The sequence below is a fragment of the Nannobrachium achirus genome (genome assembly GCF_963921795.1).
Source record: "Nannobrachium achirus genome assembly, chromosome: 1".
Lineage (NCBI taxonomy): Eukaryota > Metazoa > Chordata > Actinopteri > Myctophiformes > Myctophidae > Nannobrachium > Nannobrachium achirus.
The window spans coordinates 68,170,815-68,187,289 of NC_137810.1; the positions used below are offsets into that span (position 1 = coordinate 68,170,815).

Below are 16,475 nucleotides of genomic sequence, written 5' to 3' on the forward strand. Positions count from 1 at the left end.
GCCTTTAAAATTCAGTACCAGGATCAAACCTTTGGTGGTGAATTTTTCACTCTCATAAACACACAAGACATAGAGGACAAGTACACCATCAAGGTGGTCTTTGCGCCGCAGCCAACGGTCGCATCAGTGAATCCATTGTCCGCTGAGACTGAGAGAGAGGAAGTGGCCGATGCCAGTTTGTCTGAATCCGATACCATTATCCTGTCTTCACCAGAGAGATCCCTTTCTTCTGCATCCGTATCCATCCTGTCTTCACCAGAGAGCTCCTCACTTTCTGTTGCATCCGTAGCCACCTCTGTGTCCAGTGATGTCCCATATCAGGCTTTTCCAGAGGGCAAGAGCTCTTCCCTTCGTTCTCTGCCGTGGCCAAAGGTCTTTGAGATTCCTAAATTCTCCCTTGACACAGAGATCCTCCTCGATGCGGCAAACTTGGCTTATAGAAAGGATGGAACCCTGATGAACAAGTTCACCATAAAAAGTGACATTCTCCAGAAACTTGTAGAGACAGTGTTTTCATACACTCCTTATCCCACCCCTCATCAAAGGGAACAGATGCTTAAGGCCCTCATTAAAACACACCCGTGTTTGACAGACCCAAAAAGCGATGATGGCATCACATATTGGCTTCAGAAATTTGACACCAAGATTGCAAATTACAGGGCAAAGTTGAGACAGAGGCATTCACTTCCAGAGCTTGACGTGAACACTCAAAAGCGGAAATCTGCTGCCGATAAAGCGCCGGCCAAAAATGTCAAAAAGGCAAAGAAAGCTGAGATAAATTACCTCCCACCTCACCCTGAGGGTGAAACGGATGAGACCCTTGAAGCAGAAAGAGTGGAGCTCCTCCTTGAGTGTATGAAGCGGGACAACAAGAACATTGTCAGTGAGAAGATGGCCAAAACCTTCTCATTCCGCCGGATGGATGTGGTCGTCAATAAACCTAGAGTTGTAAACTTCAAATCAAGATGGCCTGCCCTCTTTGAACCTTCCCAGGTTAAACATGTTAATTGTTTTAATTATTTTTCAATTGTTATTGCTTTATTTGACACTTCAATTATCCTGTAAATGACAGTTAACAGTGAAGTTGCATGGCTTAATGTAAAAAAAAAAAAAATGTTAAAGGAACACTTAGCCCATTTTAAACATTCTCTTCATGTTATTGGTCATTAATGCTCATTTGACGCCTCGAATTTTGTCTACATGTTTCAGAGGCGGCTATGGACAGTTCAGAAACTAGCCTACCAATGACGTCACTTGATATGTTCATTTAATTTCACTTACTGGAATCTTGGCTGTAACAAGCCATTGTTGTGTCGATAAAAAACGAAGTTTCAAAATGTACTATATCCAAATTAGTGTTTTAAGAATGCAATTAATACAAAAACATATTGAACTCGAAGTCTCCAGAGTGAGTAATCAATTGAAAAGGGTTATTTTGGGGGTGAACTAATAAGTGTTTTTAAAGCACTTTATTTGTGCACGCTTAAGGTTTAGCATCTAAATAAATTCAAACATGACCAAACTGATGCATCCCTTACAAAACATGGGTTTTAGTGTAGTTATAGGTTTCTATGTCTTGCTTGTTTTCCTTGGCCAGTTTCTAATTGATTTGTCTTTCTCCATCTCCAGATCGAGGAAGAGTTCCGGAGGATCACCCTCAAACCTCTGCAGTCAACATTCATGAGGAACTTGGACCTATACACACCAAAGCTACTGAGTCTTTTCAGGAGTAAGGGGGGAGCTGTTGGAAAGAAACTCAGCGGGACACTTGAGGTGTTGGATAGGGCAAGTACTTGCAATAGTGTAGTGGTTATTTGTATGATGTATTTATGGTGTCTGCACTTCTGGGTTCTGATGTCAGTACTCTGGTTCTGATGTCTGTACATTCTCATTTCATGTGTTTGTAGGACCACACCATTGAGTCTCGTAGGGAAACGGTTATCAGAGGCCTCATTCTGTTCCTTGGGGAGAAGACGGAGGAGTTGTTCAAGGACTTCAAGGTAAAAAAAAAAAAACTTGATGGTTTAAAGGCCTAGCCCAGCGATACTCAAACTCAGGCCTGCGGACCACTCCTGCAGCACAATTTTGACTGGCCCACCCTTCTAATGTCCTTGAAGTCACGCATCCAACAAGCTTTAAACTGAGCAGATTGGACCTTGCGTTCCAGAAATAATGGCCAAAACAGAACGACATCAACCCAGACAAATGGCTGACAAATGTACATTAGTTTGTTTAGTGTTTGTGTGGAATATGCTAATTGCACAGAATTATTAAAAAGAGAAAATGTTGCAAATTACTTTGATTACAAATTGTGTCATTGACAGAATATAAATGAAATTCCAAGCCATAAAATAATGCACATTGCACTTGTCTTAAGTTATGTGGAAATAAAGTTATCAAGTTTGTCATTTTATCAACTGCTTCGTGGCCCCTTGACACTTTTGTAATTCTCATAGCAAATAAGACCAGGTTGAAAATGTATGTGTGCTCCCCTAAAGGAGTAGTTCACTCCCAAAATGACTTTTTTTCTTTTGATTACTGAGCCCTATGTCTAGGCTGAAGTGTCGCATGTAGCTCTTATTGGCCAACCATGATAGATCCAGACACCAGGCACAAGCCAACGCTCACTCACCTCCCAGGCCTGGCTCTTGTCACTCTTCATTATTTGAAATAAGTGAAAATAGGGCAAGTTAACTCAAAACCAAAACCTCTACCAAGTTTAACCCATTCAGGCCGGGAACACATTTTGCTGTTTGGGAGGGGCTTACAGTACATGTACAGTATGTAGCAACATATTTGTTTTGTAGACTCATTTCTGATTTAGCCCTATTCTATAGGTTAGGTCTAAATGGTGTGCTTTAAATGCCATTACAGTGATAACCCTTTGGACTGTACACTACAGTACTCTTTATTTCCCCCTTGTCTGTCTGTCTTTGATGACAAGTGCTCCTTCATCTTAGCACATTCTCACGGTTGTCTCTATTTCACAGGTATTTGATGACGGCGATGTTGCCGAGGTCCAGAAGGCCGTCGAGAAAATGGTTCTGAAGATCTTTGTTGTCAGCCGGGGCGCAGGTGGTCGTGACCAATCGGCAGGTATCGCCATTGAGGGATCGGAGGTCCTCTTCGTCAATGACGTGGCAACAGCGTGCACATGCCTGATGGGGCTCATGTACGCGTTGGAACTCAGTTACCCGAAGCAGTTGAAGTACACGTTCGAGGTCTTCCAGAAGATCTTTCTGGAGCTGGACGCAAAGAACAATGTGTCTTCCAAGGTTTACGATTTAAACCTCAAATTAAAGGACTAGGTTCCAAATCTATTTCTTAGTGTTAAGGTCAGTAGGGCCTAATTTTTTCATGGAGGCTAGCAGGGCTAGTTCCAACATTTCATCGTCTAAAGGTCAGTAGGGCCTATTGTTTTCTCATCTTCTAAAGGTCAGTAGGGCCTAATTTTTTCTTGGAGGCTTGCCCCCAGGGCTAGTTCCAACATATCCACATGCATCTAAAGGTCAGTAGGGCCTAATTTTTTTCATGGAGGCTAGCCTGAAGGCTGACTCCATTACCTCATTGACCAATATTTTATCATTTTAAGGCAGCTGTTGCTTGTTCTAAAAAAATGCAGATATCAGCCAATGCAACTTCGCCATTTGCATTACAGTTATACAATCTATTTTATTTGTATTCATTTGTGGCTGCACTTTAAGTTTTGTTCCTATATTTTATTGTTTATGCACTCGTTGCACTGATGCTATTTTTGAAAAATCGTGAAAATTTGCATTTTGACCCGATTCTAGAAGTGTCTTTTGAATCCTAAGATCTTCGGAAAAAACCTATGTTTCAATGTTAGCAATCTGGCCAGCCATCGTCAAAGAAAAGGTCCTTTTCACTTAACTGGTGCTCAGTTAGTCTGTTCTTGAGAGACTACTATGTGGTGCTCAAACCTTTTCATGTGAAGGACCCCCAAAATTATATTTATTTGGCCACGGACCCCCATCTCAAAATATCTATAGTTCCAGGGAGCAAAATTTGAGTTACAAACCTTTCCTTGCTTATATTCAAAGATTTGCACACATTTTCACGACTTTAAAAAAAATAGCAGATCTACAAGCACACACCAGAAAGCATCTCAAAAGCACTTGAATGTATTGAATGTATTTTTTTTGTTTTGCTTTAACGAAGCAGAGTTCTGCATGCACTGTATAGCTGTCCTGATGGTTCAGAATAAATGTTATTAAACCTGACTCATTCTGGTGGTGTTCATAAGACAATATAAGCATTTACAGTATTTTCAGAAATGGCATCTAATTACAATTTAAAAAAATAAGTTATTCTTTAAAATGTATATTAATATTTATTTATTAAATTCATTCATTTTATTATACTTGTAGATTTTACTTGAATATTCTTGTAGATTTTACAAATGCAGACTTTACTTGAAATGTCTTGTATTATTTACTGTGACTTAAACATTGTAGAATTTACTGGACATTTCTAATGGATTTTACTGCCTTAGATTTTACTTGAAAATGTCTTGTAAATTTTACTGGAGAAGATAAGTTGACTACTTAAACAAATTAAGTATTTGATACAAGGCATATTCTAGTATAATTTACATAATTTAGTGATGCAATTGGTTGCATTAATTTTTTTTTGTAAATAGGAAGAGATATTTTTCTCAGTGCATATATATATATATATATATATATATATATATATATATATATATATATATATATATATATTAGGGCTGGGATGCGATTACAAATTTTAATCTAATTAATTACAGGCTCTGTGATTAATTAATCACACAATTAATCGCATTTTATTCGCACATCGATATTTGACCTGAGAAGCATTTCTTTTCAAGTAAAACACATTTTGTTGTACGAGTGAATCAACGAGTGAGTTTTTTTTTATCTAACTTTCGCATCCACTGGGCCAAGCAAAGCTCTCTGATCGGCTACTTCTCCCTTTGCGTTTGTTGTCTTTTCTTGGCGATAGGTGCATCGCTATGATCGGTACGCCCAAAACTGAAGGTTCTGTGGTGCAAAAACTACGTATGATTAAAATGCTAAAAGTTTATTTTTTTAATCGCGTAAATTTTCTGTAATTAATTAATCACAATTAATCAGTTAAAGTCCCAGCCTTATATTTACCTTGTGTTCTTTATATTTAAGCAATATTCTCACAACTAAACCAATGTGTAACAAGATCAAAACGAGTCATTGTCATTCATCAAAACACTGACAAAGAACAAAAACATATCATGACGTCACTCAGGGGAATTTCAGAATGATTAGTAAATAGAGACTTTGGACTCTGACTTTCACGCACAATGCTATGCAACCACGGGAGAGTGTTTTCTGCTGGTGTTTCAGTCCGAGTGTATCAAAGGGTGCGTTCAGAAATGCGCACCGGTTCCCGGTGCGCATTTACACCCGGTGACCGGGTGTGTGCTCAGTGTAGTGAGTGCCTAAACCCAACCCTAACCCTAACCCTAACCTCAGTAAAACTATGCCTAAAACTAACCCTAACCAGACCCGATGCGCATTTCCGAACGCACCCTTTGATACACTCGGACTGAAACACCAGCAGAAAACACTCTCCCATGCAACCACGCTTGACCACACCTTTACTTGAGAAACAAATCCTAACCATTCATCTGTTCTTGTCTGCCTGTGTGTGTGCCTGCCGCACACACACACACGCACACACACGCACACAGGCACACGCACAGGCACACGCACAGGCACACGCACACACACACACACACACACACACACACACACACACACACACACACACACACACACACACACACACACACACACACACACACGGACACTATATATTTACATCACTTGTGGGGACATTACATAGACTTCCATTCATTTTTATGCAAGTCCTGTGGCCTTACCCTAACCTCTATCCCTAAACCCCTAACCCTAACCCTAACCCTAAACCTAACCCTAACCGTTGTGGGGACCTACTATTTTGTCCCCACAATGTCAGAGGTCCCCTGCAGGTGACTGTGTGAACATGCGTTTAGTCCCCATAAGTATAGCTAGACAAACTCACACACACACACACACACACACACACACACACACACACACACACACACACACACACACACACACACACACACACACACACACACACACACACACACACACACACACGTAAACCATTTATTTATTTATGTTATAGCCCTCTAACGACCACACACAAATGAACAATGATCTTATACAGTTGCAACACTTCATGAGAGTGCTTTTCTGTTATGTTTCTACACAATGTCTTCACATTTATGTATTTGTTGAAGAACTTTTCGGTAAACTGACCTTCATCAGGTATCGAGATACCTGATGTACATGCTGACACCTTTTTCACATTATAACCAGATTTGTGATATCAGTATTTTTTGTAATAAGCCATTGTTGTATTAGTCCTAGGGAATGAGATAGATAAATGATTCAGTAAGTTACCCTTCATTTTACCAACACTTTTCCTGTTTTTCTTCCAGACATCCTGCCTTGATGAAAACCATTGAACATCTTTAATGAAATGGAGAGAAAACTTCTTGTGATTGGTTCATGTTTCTTATTGGTAATAGGATTAGCTGTGGAAACAGCCTCTCGTTCACACATCTTTTTCAAAAGTGTTCAAATAATTATGGTGGAGTAAAAGTACAATATTTGAAAGAGTAAAAAGTAAAGTTATTTTAAATTATTGAAATCCAGTATATTTTTTTACATGTACACCTATACTGAGCGACTTTCCACCACTGCACACACAGGTTAATTAGACAGCATTTTATTAAAGACATAGTATATCTAATGATCATGTTTTCATTGTTCAATAGATTTGTGTTATGCCCATTGATGTTGGATGTGCTGTCACTTGTTCTGGTGAAGAGTATACTGTAGAGGGCAGATGCTGCCCCCTGTGTTCCACTGGTAAGAACTACACCTTAAATTGTCTATCTTTTGCCTGTTGTGCATTAGTCAATATTATTATTGTCTCCCCCAGGCCGAAAGGCATATGGCCGAGACTATGTTTTTCCCCCTGTTCGTCCATCCGTCTGTCTGTCCGCCTGTCTGTTACCTTGGCCCGGTCGCTGCCAAACTGTGCACACACAATCCCTGGATGCCAATTCAGAACCTCTGCCCCACATTTTTCACATGAGCCACCATGAATAAAAATTTTGAAAAAAAAAGAAAAAAAAGTAGACTTACACATTTTGTTCAAAGATCAAGCAAAACAGTATCTTTAGATTCATGTGATCAACATGAATAGGCTATGAGTTATGTAAAACACATTATTTGGTATTACTCATTCAGATTTTATCCAAGAATCACGCAAATCAGTACACAGTAGGCCTATCTCTATAGTGATGTGATCAAGACGTATCTGTCTGATATTTCATATTCTATCCTAATTGGCTAACATTGGCTTCCAAATTTAGCAGGATTGGTCAGTTTTGAACACAATGCCTAAGATCATGAATGCAGCCTGCTATATCTGTGAAATTGTGCAATTCCCACTAGGTCAAGAAACAAATGCCACCCTTTTCACATTGGCCTGTTATAGCGCCACCAGCAGATTGACTTTTGCAAAACACATTTTTGGAACAAAATACCCCAAATCATGCATGTAGTGTCCGATTGCCGTGAAAAGCACAAGAAGACATGGCACCCTTTTCACATTGGCCTATTATAGCGCCACCAGGAGGCCACAATAACCCACCTGACCTGGCCGAGACCTGTGCGCGGAAGAACACTGCTTCTAGTTTTTCTTTGATTTATTTCCCCTGCTTTTTCCTGCTTGGCCACTTTATCGCTGCTTGCAGCTATATTTATAATGATAAGGGTAATACTAATAAGGGTAATAATTGTTATTATTATTATTATTATTACCCTTATTATTAGTATTAGTAGTAGTAGTAGTTGTAGTATTTTATATTACATTTGCAAAAATGTTCATTACTTTTGTTATAATTGACAGTTTTAGTCAATTTTAAGATAATACATTCAATTGTGATTCCCTGTCCAACAGGAAGCCATGTTTCTAAACATTGCACACAGTTTAGAGGCACATCATGTAAACCCTGTCCTGAGGGAACCTTCCTGGATCAGCCTAACGGACGACCACACTGTTTTACATGTAACAACTGTTCTGCAGGTACATTATCAATTTACAATTTAAGCTTTTAGCAGACGCTCTTAATCGAGATCACATGCTGCTAGGCTTAGGCCCCCTCAGCCAAATAAAAGACAAATCAGATAAAATAACAACAACCTTTATAAATCCCCAGAGGTAAATTCAAGTTTAAAATTGCCTAAATAAAAATATGAAACATCACTTATAGGAATACGTTTGGTTACCATCCACTACTATTACACTATTATTACACTAATACTAAATGATGTCTAATGATATGCTTGATAAAAAGTCACAACCATGACTATAAGTAATGCAACACATTACTCAAGAACTAAATAGAACTTATTCAGTTAGAATAGATTTGAATTGTGGAATTATCCTCTTTAAACTCAAGTCAATGTAATCCACAGGTCCTGGTTTGAGAGAGAAGAGTCCATGTACAGCAACATCTAATGCAGTGTGTGAACCATCAGAGGGATTCTACTGTGTATTCCAAACTAATAATGGATGTTTTAAAACTCAGAAACACAGCAGCTGCCGTCCGGGTCAATATATTGTTAAAAAAGGTTGGTGTACTTATTTTAAAACACAGGTATCCTTTCAGCAGAGCCCAAACATTCTTTGTGTTCTTATATGGACAAAGTGAAAGACTAAATGAATATCTACCATGTTCAGAGTTCAGTGTCTGCTGCTATTGTCTGAACAGAGTAAAGTCAAATTTACATTGGGCTTCATTCATAAAGTAAACTATGATATTTGAGGCCGCTATCAAACAAACCTGGGCTTCTGTAACACCTCAACAAATGTATTCTACTAATTTATTTTTTTATGAAGTAATTCATTTTAAGTTAAGTCAGTAAAACTATGCCTAAAACTAACCCTAACCAGACCCGGTGCGCATTCCCGAACGCACCCTTTGATACACTCGGACTGAAACACCAGCAGAAAACACTCTCCCATGCAACCACGCTTGACCACACCTTTACTTGAGAAACACATCCTAACCATTCATCTGTTCTTGTCTGCATGTGTCACAATCATGGAATAGTGCATACACACAGGATTGGAAATTCAGCCTGCCAGCAAGCCAGCCATGCACACACACGCACGCACGCACGCACGCACGCACGCACGCACGCACGCACGCACGCACACAATTTTATTATGTTATAGCCCTCTAACAACCACACACAAATGAACAATGATCTTATACAGTTGCAACACTTCATGAGAGTGCTTTTCTGTTATGTTTCTACACACTGTCTTCACATTTATGTATTTGTTGAAGAACTTTTCGGTAAACTGACCTTAAGTAGTGTATAAATGTTCATGTAATCCATTTTGATATAGGGCCTATGGATTTGTTTTCATTGCTGGGTGTTGTAAGATCTAAATAAATTAGAGCTTATACTTTACTTATAAAGTATGCTCTTTTTTAATATAAAGACAGAAATAGCAGCTGAACGTAATGGCAGTGGGAACAGGAAGCTCTAAAAAAGCCCACTAGGAGGCACTGTAGACAGCTCAGAATGAGGTTGTGTGACCACCAAAGCATTGCTCCTCCAGCTGACAATTTAAGGCGTTATTCCATTACACTCATCCAAATGCCACTGTTGAAAATGTTATAAATCTCAGCAGACATGAAGGATTCCCAGTGTCTCATCAGGCTGCTGCCATTTCCAGTATAGTGTAAATACACTCTGAAAACAATTCAAAACAACTGCTATGCTCAGGAATAAAGAAATACCTTGGTGGACAGAACCCCCTACACAATGTTTTCAGGAGGTCTTTAATGTTATTTTAGTCATTAATAATGTACTGTAGTATTTCCACATTACAGTATAAATAAATAGGCTATACCATACTTTTAGTATGTTCTCTTGAAAATATGACCCTGAATATGTACTGAAAATATGTTCTCCTTGTGTTATGTCGTGATTGTGTTTTTGTTTTATTATAGGAACATCATCTACAGATACTGTGTGTGCAGACTGTTGGCCTACTGGCAATCACACCCGGCCGCAGCTGAAAGCGGAGGAAGGGACGGAGACGGAAGTAGAGGACGCGACCTTGCGCACGCGCAAAGTGCGTGCGTGCAACGCATTGTTTGTGATTCTTTTTATGTGAATCTATTGGACTTCATTTAATAAAACCAGGGAATCATTCATTCTACATGGGGAGGAATCACCAATTCACAAACGGTGTTGATGGTTTTGTTGTTGTTGGTGGTGGTGGTGGTGGTTTTGGTGACATTGTATTGGTTGTTGTGTGGGTAAGGCTCCGTTCCATTTAGTGTAGCAGGGTGTTTCCAGAGAGTCAACCAAGCACAATAGCAGCACCCTGACTCTGTTTGACCTGAATGGAACACTATATGAACCACTACTATTCTGGACATCAGGGGCGTCACAAGGGGGGAAGTGGGACTGAGTTACTATAGGGCCCAAGGTGGAGGGGCCTTAATTATTTTATACTTTGGCTATTGAAAAATAGCAGAAATACAAGCTCACTGCGGCACTGAGCTGCGAGCTTGTAGATCTGCTATTTGTTTTAAAGTCGTGAAAATGTGTGCAAATCTTTGAATATGTACTTTTTAAGCGAACATATTTAAATCAAATTTTGCTTATGGGAAACATAGGTTTTTTTCAAAAAACCTTAGAAGGATTTGAAATATTCAAAGACTTGCAAAAATGTTCACGATTAAAAAAGAAAACAAATAGCAGATCTACAAGCTCGCTGTGTATATCTGCTATTTTTCTAGTTAAAGCACAACATAATGCATAATAATGCGTTCCCATGTCTAAATAAACCCCCTCCCCCCTATGAAGAACATTCATGGGGGGCCCGCAGTGAATCCTTGTACCCATGTCCCAGAATTTGGTGCGACGACACCCCTGCTAGACATGACCTGATAGGAGAACATTCAGAGAAAATAACACGCTCTCATGGAATTCCTGGTATTTCTAGAAGAAGGTTTACCAAGTCCTAATGTAATTTAATAGAAAGAAAATGTAGACAAACTATAAGATGTGTATGTGTTTAAGCATATGTGTACAACAATGGTGGTTTGCAGGGATTTTTGATTTAAGTAAAGGCTCGTACACACTGTAGGAATTGGAAGTGTCGCTGACTCATCTGATCGTTAAAGTAGTTCACACTATGGGAGTCTCTTTATTGCAATCGGCTGTCAAATATCGTTGTGGTTTTCACACTATAAGATTGATCGCCGACAAGGGATTACACACTGCCAGATATTTCACCAGGATATGATTCCCGATACATAGCCAACATTACATTAGTTTTTTTTCCTAATTGTGCATGAGAGCGATCAGGGCGCTAATGATTTCCCTCTCTCCTTCTCTCTCTGCACGTACGCAAACGCATGCGCGCACGCACACACACACACACACACACACACACACACACACACACACACACACACATAGAGAGAGCGCATGCGTTCAATGTTTTCACAATAACACCTGCATTGCTGCTGTGCGGCTTTATCAACATCTTACTATAAATGCGAGAAATCTCTGTGAGTATGTATGTGCCCTGTGTATCTCGAGAACCGTTCGTCCCACCGGCTTCAGATATGGCACGCACGTTCCCCGCCGCGGCACGGAGTGCAGTGCAGGGCCTCGACCCGACCCGATGTGTGGTTTTCCCGAACCGGCGCGAAACGTTCGGAATCTCCGTATGCGGAGCTGATTGTTGACATCAGGCTGTTTCTGAGGAAATCGCCGCAAGCGCTGACTCATTGTGACATCACATCATAAAAGGCTCTGACATCACGTACGCCACATGAGTCAACAAAGAAATGGTTACGTATTGAATGTCATCAGTATGAAGTGTTTTGATGTTCCTATATGGGCATAAATGGACACAGGGGCATAACATGGACGCAGACAGACAGATAACTCCATATATGGGCATAAATGGACACAGGCAAACAGATGGTCAAAACGGGTCCTACAGATATCTCCATATATGTGCATAAAATGGACGCAGACAGACAGATAACTCCATATATGGGCATAAATGGACACAGGAAAACAGAGGGTCAAAACGGATCCTATGACAACAGGTATAATGGGGTTTGCATTAAAGGGTGGGACATTCATTCCATATTTACATCGTTCCCGAGTTGGCCAGGTTGCCGACTAGACGCTCGGCCGGCCGGTATTGGCCAGATCTTCTCTCAGTGCCTTTCACACACAACGAGCAAAACCTTGTCGAGTAAAGCCCGATCAGCACATTGGCGGTTTTGTCGGCGAGCGCCAAAACAGGTCACCGACAGCACAATCAGAGCAAAAGGTTGTGCAGTGTGAATGAACCCTAACAAAACAATACAGGGAGGAAAAGAGACATTTTCTGGTGGAAATGATTACCTTATAATGTATTACAATATCCAAATAAAACAGCAACGTTTGGCTGGACACATGCGTTCAGCCAAAGCATTTGCAACACAAGCCGGGATTTCAGACGCATCCACTTCCCATGATGCCTTGCAGGTTGTGGGCCATGGCAGCGGGAGTACTAGTGTTCTGGTGTGTAGTTTAACCCAGTGGTTCTCAACCTTTTCAGGCCACGACTGCCAAAATAACCATATTTTAACTGGGGACCTCCAAAATAATTATATTTAACTGGGGACCCCCCACCCTGAAAGTTGAGGCTTTACATTTTGTATAACATGGTTCTATTGTGAAAATAGCAGATCGCGTTGCGCGGCGTTGTGAGCATGTAGATTGGCTATTTTCACAATTTCTGCCTCTAATATTTGACAATTTTGCCAATGATTCATTCGTCATTGTAAAGGTATTAAAAAGTCCATAAATTCTCACTTTAGAAATTAGAAATGTGCAGATACCTTCTATACGCTTAAACTTTATGTTGGTTTATTTACTGTTGAGTGAGAAAACAATGTTGTACATTAAGTTAATCATCTGGGGACCCCCCAAATAATTTGGAGACCCCCCTGGGGTCCCGACCCACAGGTTGAGAACCACTGGTTTAAGCTATGTTGGAGAGTTGCCCCACCGAAAGGAAACTATTAGCAAAATGTGTTCATCTGCCGTTCGAGCAAAACAAAAACGAGACAAAACTTGTATCTCTGTATCGCTGTGCAGGGGTAAAGTACCTGTTCACCACCATGGAGTCTAGGGATTTGAATCCACCACAGTGCATCCAACTTGGCCTAACATTTGGCAGGGAGGGTGATCTTGGTGCTTCTCCTGGCCCCTAGCCTCGGAAACCCAGGCTTATTTATTTTGGCGATCGGAAAAAAAATAAGCCTGGGCAAGCCCCCCCCTATAACTGTGCTGGCTCATGACATTTTAATTGTTTAAAATAAATGTAGCCATTCAAATATCAAACATCAGTATTGTTCATGTGAACTGGTTTGTTTAGGCCCATCCATTATACTTATAAAATCGCTATGATTTATCACTCGTTTTCCACCGCGGATCACTTCCTCATTTACTCAAAGCGGCAAGATCCGCCGGGCAGCATAGAATCAAGTAGTGTCGCTGTAGTTAGCTGTAGCTTAAGTTATATTTCATCGAGAGTAACTTGTAGTTTGATAACTACACTTTGCAAGTAGCTGTGTCTCTCCCCATCTCTCTCCCCATTTCCTGTCAGACTACTGTTAGTATCAAATAAAGACATAAAAAAGATCCTCAAAAGAAATCTTAAAAGGAATATATATATATATATATATATATATATATATATATATATATATATATATATATGTATATATATATATATATATATATATATATATATATATATATATATATATATATATATATATATATACAGTATATGAAGTATATATATATGCAGTATATATATATATATATATATATATATATATATATATATATATATGTATATATATACTGTATATGGATTCTTTGGATCAGAACAACGCAGTTTTCGCTACTACTCAAAATGTATCCGCCAGATTCCATTTCAATTGGCTTTGACTGTGAAATGCAAGCCCTGCCAGGCCAGCCAGGCAGTTGCAATTCTTCTTTTCAAGTTTATTTATCTGCTTACAGGGAAGGTGTGTGTTTGTGGGAGGTGACATCAATCACCTGACAACATTCTGAACATAGCAGAATGGACTCACACGCACATACAAGTGCATACATACACACACACACACACACACACACACACACACACACACACACACACACACACACACACACACACACACACACACACACACACACACACACACACACACACACACACACACACACTCACCTGGCTCAAAGCTGACGCTATCAAACAAACAAAGGATCTACTTACAGAAACAACCAAACACAACAATAACCATGAAACCAGAACGAAAAGGAGAAGGGAACTCAACATAACCAGCCTTTCTGAAGGCCATTCAACACATGAGGAACAAATCAAACAAAAGAGACAACGTCGGGTCAGTGGGGAACAGCGGTGGGTGCGCATACACACACATGCACGCACGCACACACGCACGCACGCACGCACGAACGCACGCACACACACACACACACACACACACACACACACACACACACACACACACACACACACACACACAGGCGGGCAGTCACTCAACCCTGTTTACAGTAGACCTATAGTAGAGCTTTATTTATGATACAAAATTAGTGATTATGAACCTTGTTGACATCATAACTGGTTACAGTCATGATAAAAAATTATCTTTATTTATCATTATAAATATTGAGTGACGTCTTGATAAACATGTTGTATGAAGATGAAGCATTGCACTGGACATATTCAGTTATGTCTGTTTTACACCAATCATTTTGACTTCGATAAACATCTGCACCAAACAAAGACCATCATGCTATGCCCCATTTTTGAAACAGGTTTTCACCATGCCAGCCTGAACGCACACACCACGCCTGCCAGTGCTCTAAACCAATCACAATCTCTGCTGATGTTGTATTCATTGAAAGGTCCTGTGCCCAATCATTTGATAGCTTCAGGGAGAAATACATAACTCTGACTACGTGGCTCGGCTGCGGTTAGTTTCTACATACCGGCCTCACACACTTCTTAAAACACAAGAACCTGCAGGTAAGATATGTGCCTGGAAAGGAAAACATGGAATAAACAGGAGTTATATTCATATTCAACCTGGGTTGTGTATAGTTTATGAGTCATTTTAGGGGAGTTGAGTGATGTGTAAAAACGTATTGATACATTTGGATCTCCGCCCCGGTTGTATACAGTATATGTGATAAATAGCCTACCAGTTTTAATTGTGCAAGCATGTTAACCTATGTATCACTTTGCTTTGTTTTGCATGCTGGCTGACTGTGGTTCAGGTCTGCTAATGATGCTAATGATCATTTTGTTGTTGGAAGAGACTAAAACAGTCTTACTAGTTTACATAGTGAAAGAAGACATCAGTGGATTCACTGTCGCCAGTTTCCAATCCCGATCCTGACTACCTTTGCTGTGTAAAAAAAATAATAATAAAAAAAATCTGTTTGTCAGGATAGGGTGAAATATCTGCTGAGTATGATTATTATTTTCATAATGCCCTTTCTAATTGCCTGTCATTGTCAGAAGGTAGAACGACTTTTTTCTTTTTCTACAGACTGTAAGCCGTGACATTTGTAATTTAATTTAATGATAATTAAAGCCCCTTATTTGTGCGTGCCTCTGCCTTTCATGTGCAGAGATCCACTCACTCACTGCAGCCGTGCGCTGTTAACTGATTGACATGCAGGCACTGTCAAAAGTCAGAGCGAAGGTGTAAACTTTATTGTGTAATATGTCGACTTATTATTGTCCAATACTGCTGGTTGCCAAGGAATCTATAACATTAACATCGAGACAAAAGCCAGGGAGAAAGGATGCTTTAGGCTATTTTCTATCTACAGTATATCTAGCTACGCAGGACCTGATCCTAGGTCAGCCTAAACGCAGCACACCCGTTCATTCTCCTGATCAGAGAGCACGCCAGTGCACACACACACACACACACACACACACATTGATTGATTGCTTTATTAACAGTTTTTTTTTAAAAGCCGAAAGTACACACACGTTACGCACAGTACGGGTCCTCTCGGGTCCACTCTGGTATAATGATTGACTGCCCCGTGTTCCGAGGGAAATGCCCGGCTTTGAGTGATTATGATAAAACACTGACCGAACCACGTACGGGTCTCTTAGGTATTCGGTTAATTCCGGGCCCCCGTGAAGACCACTACTTCACACATCCTGCCAGACAATAGATTTTCAGGGATTTGCAGCTTACAGACATGCGTACCGGTAGGTGCTTC

The 16,475-nt window shown here is 40.1% G+C and overlaps 1 long non-coding RNA gene across 1 annotated transcript; it reads left to right on the forward strand.

Moving 5' to 3' along the window:
* The first annotated feature begins 6,524 nt into the window (after positions 1 to 6,524).
* On the forward strand, positions 6,525 to 10,338 carry LOC308281934. Its single transcript, XR_013961884.1, has 5 exons — positions 6,525 to 6,609; positions 6,866 to 6,959; positions 8,059 to 8,184; positions 8,577 to 8,732; positions 10,127 to 10,338. It is a non-coding gene; the product is annotated as an uncharacterized lncRNA (long non-coding RNA).
* The last annotated feature ends 6,137 nt before the right edge of the window (positions 10,339 to 16,475 follow it).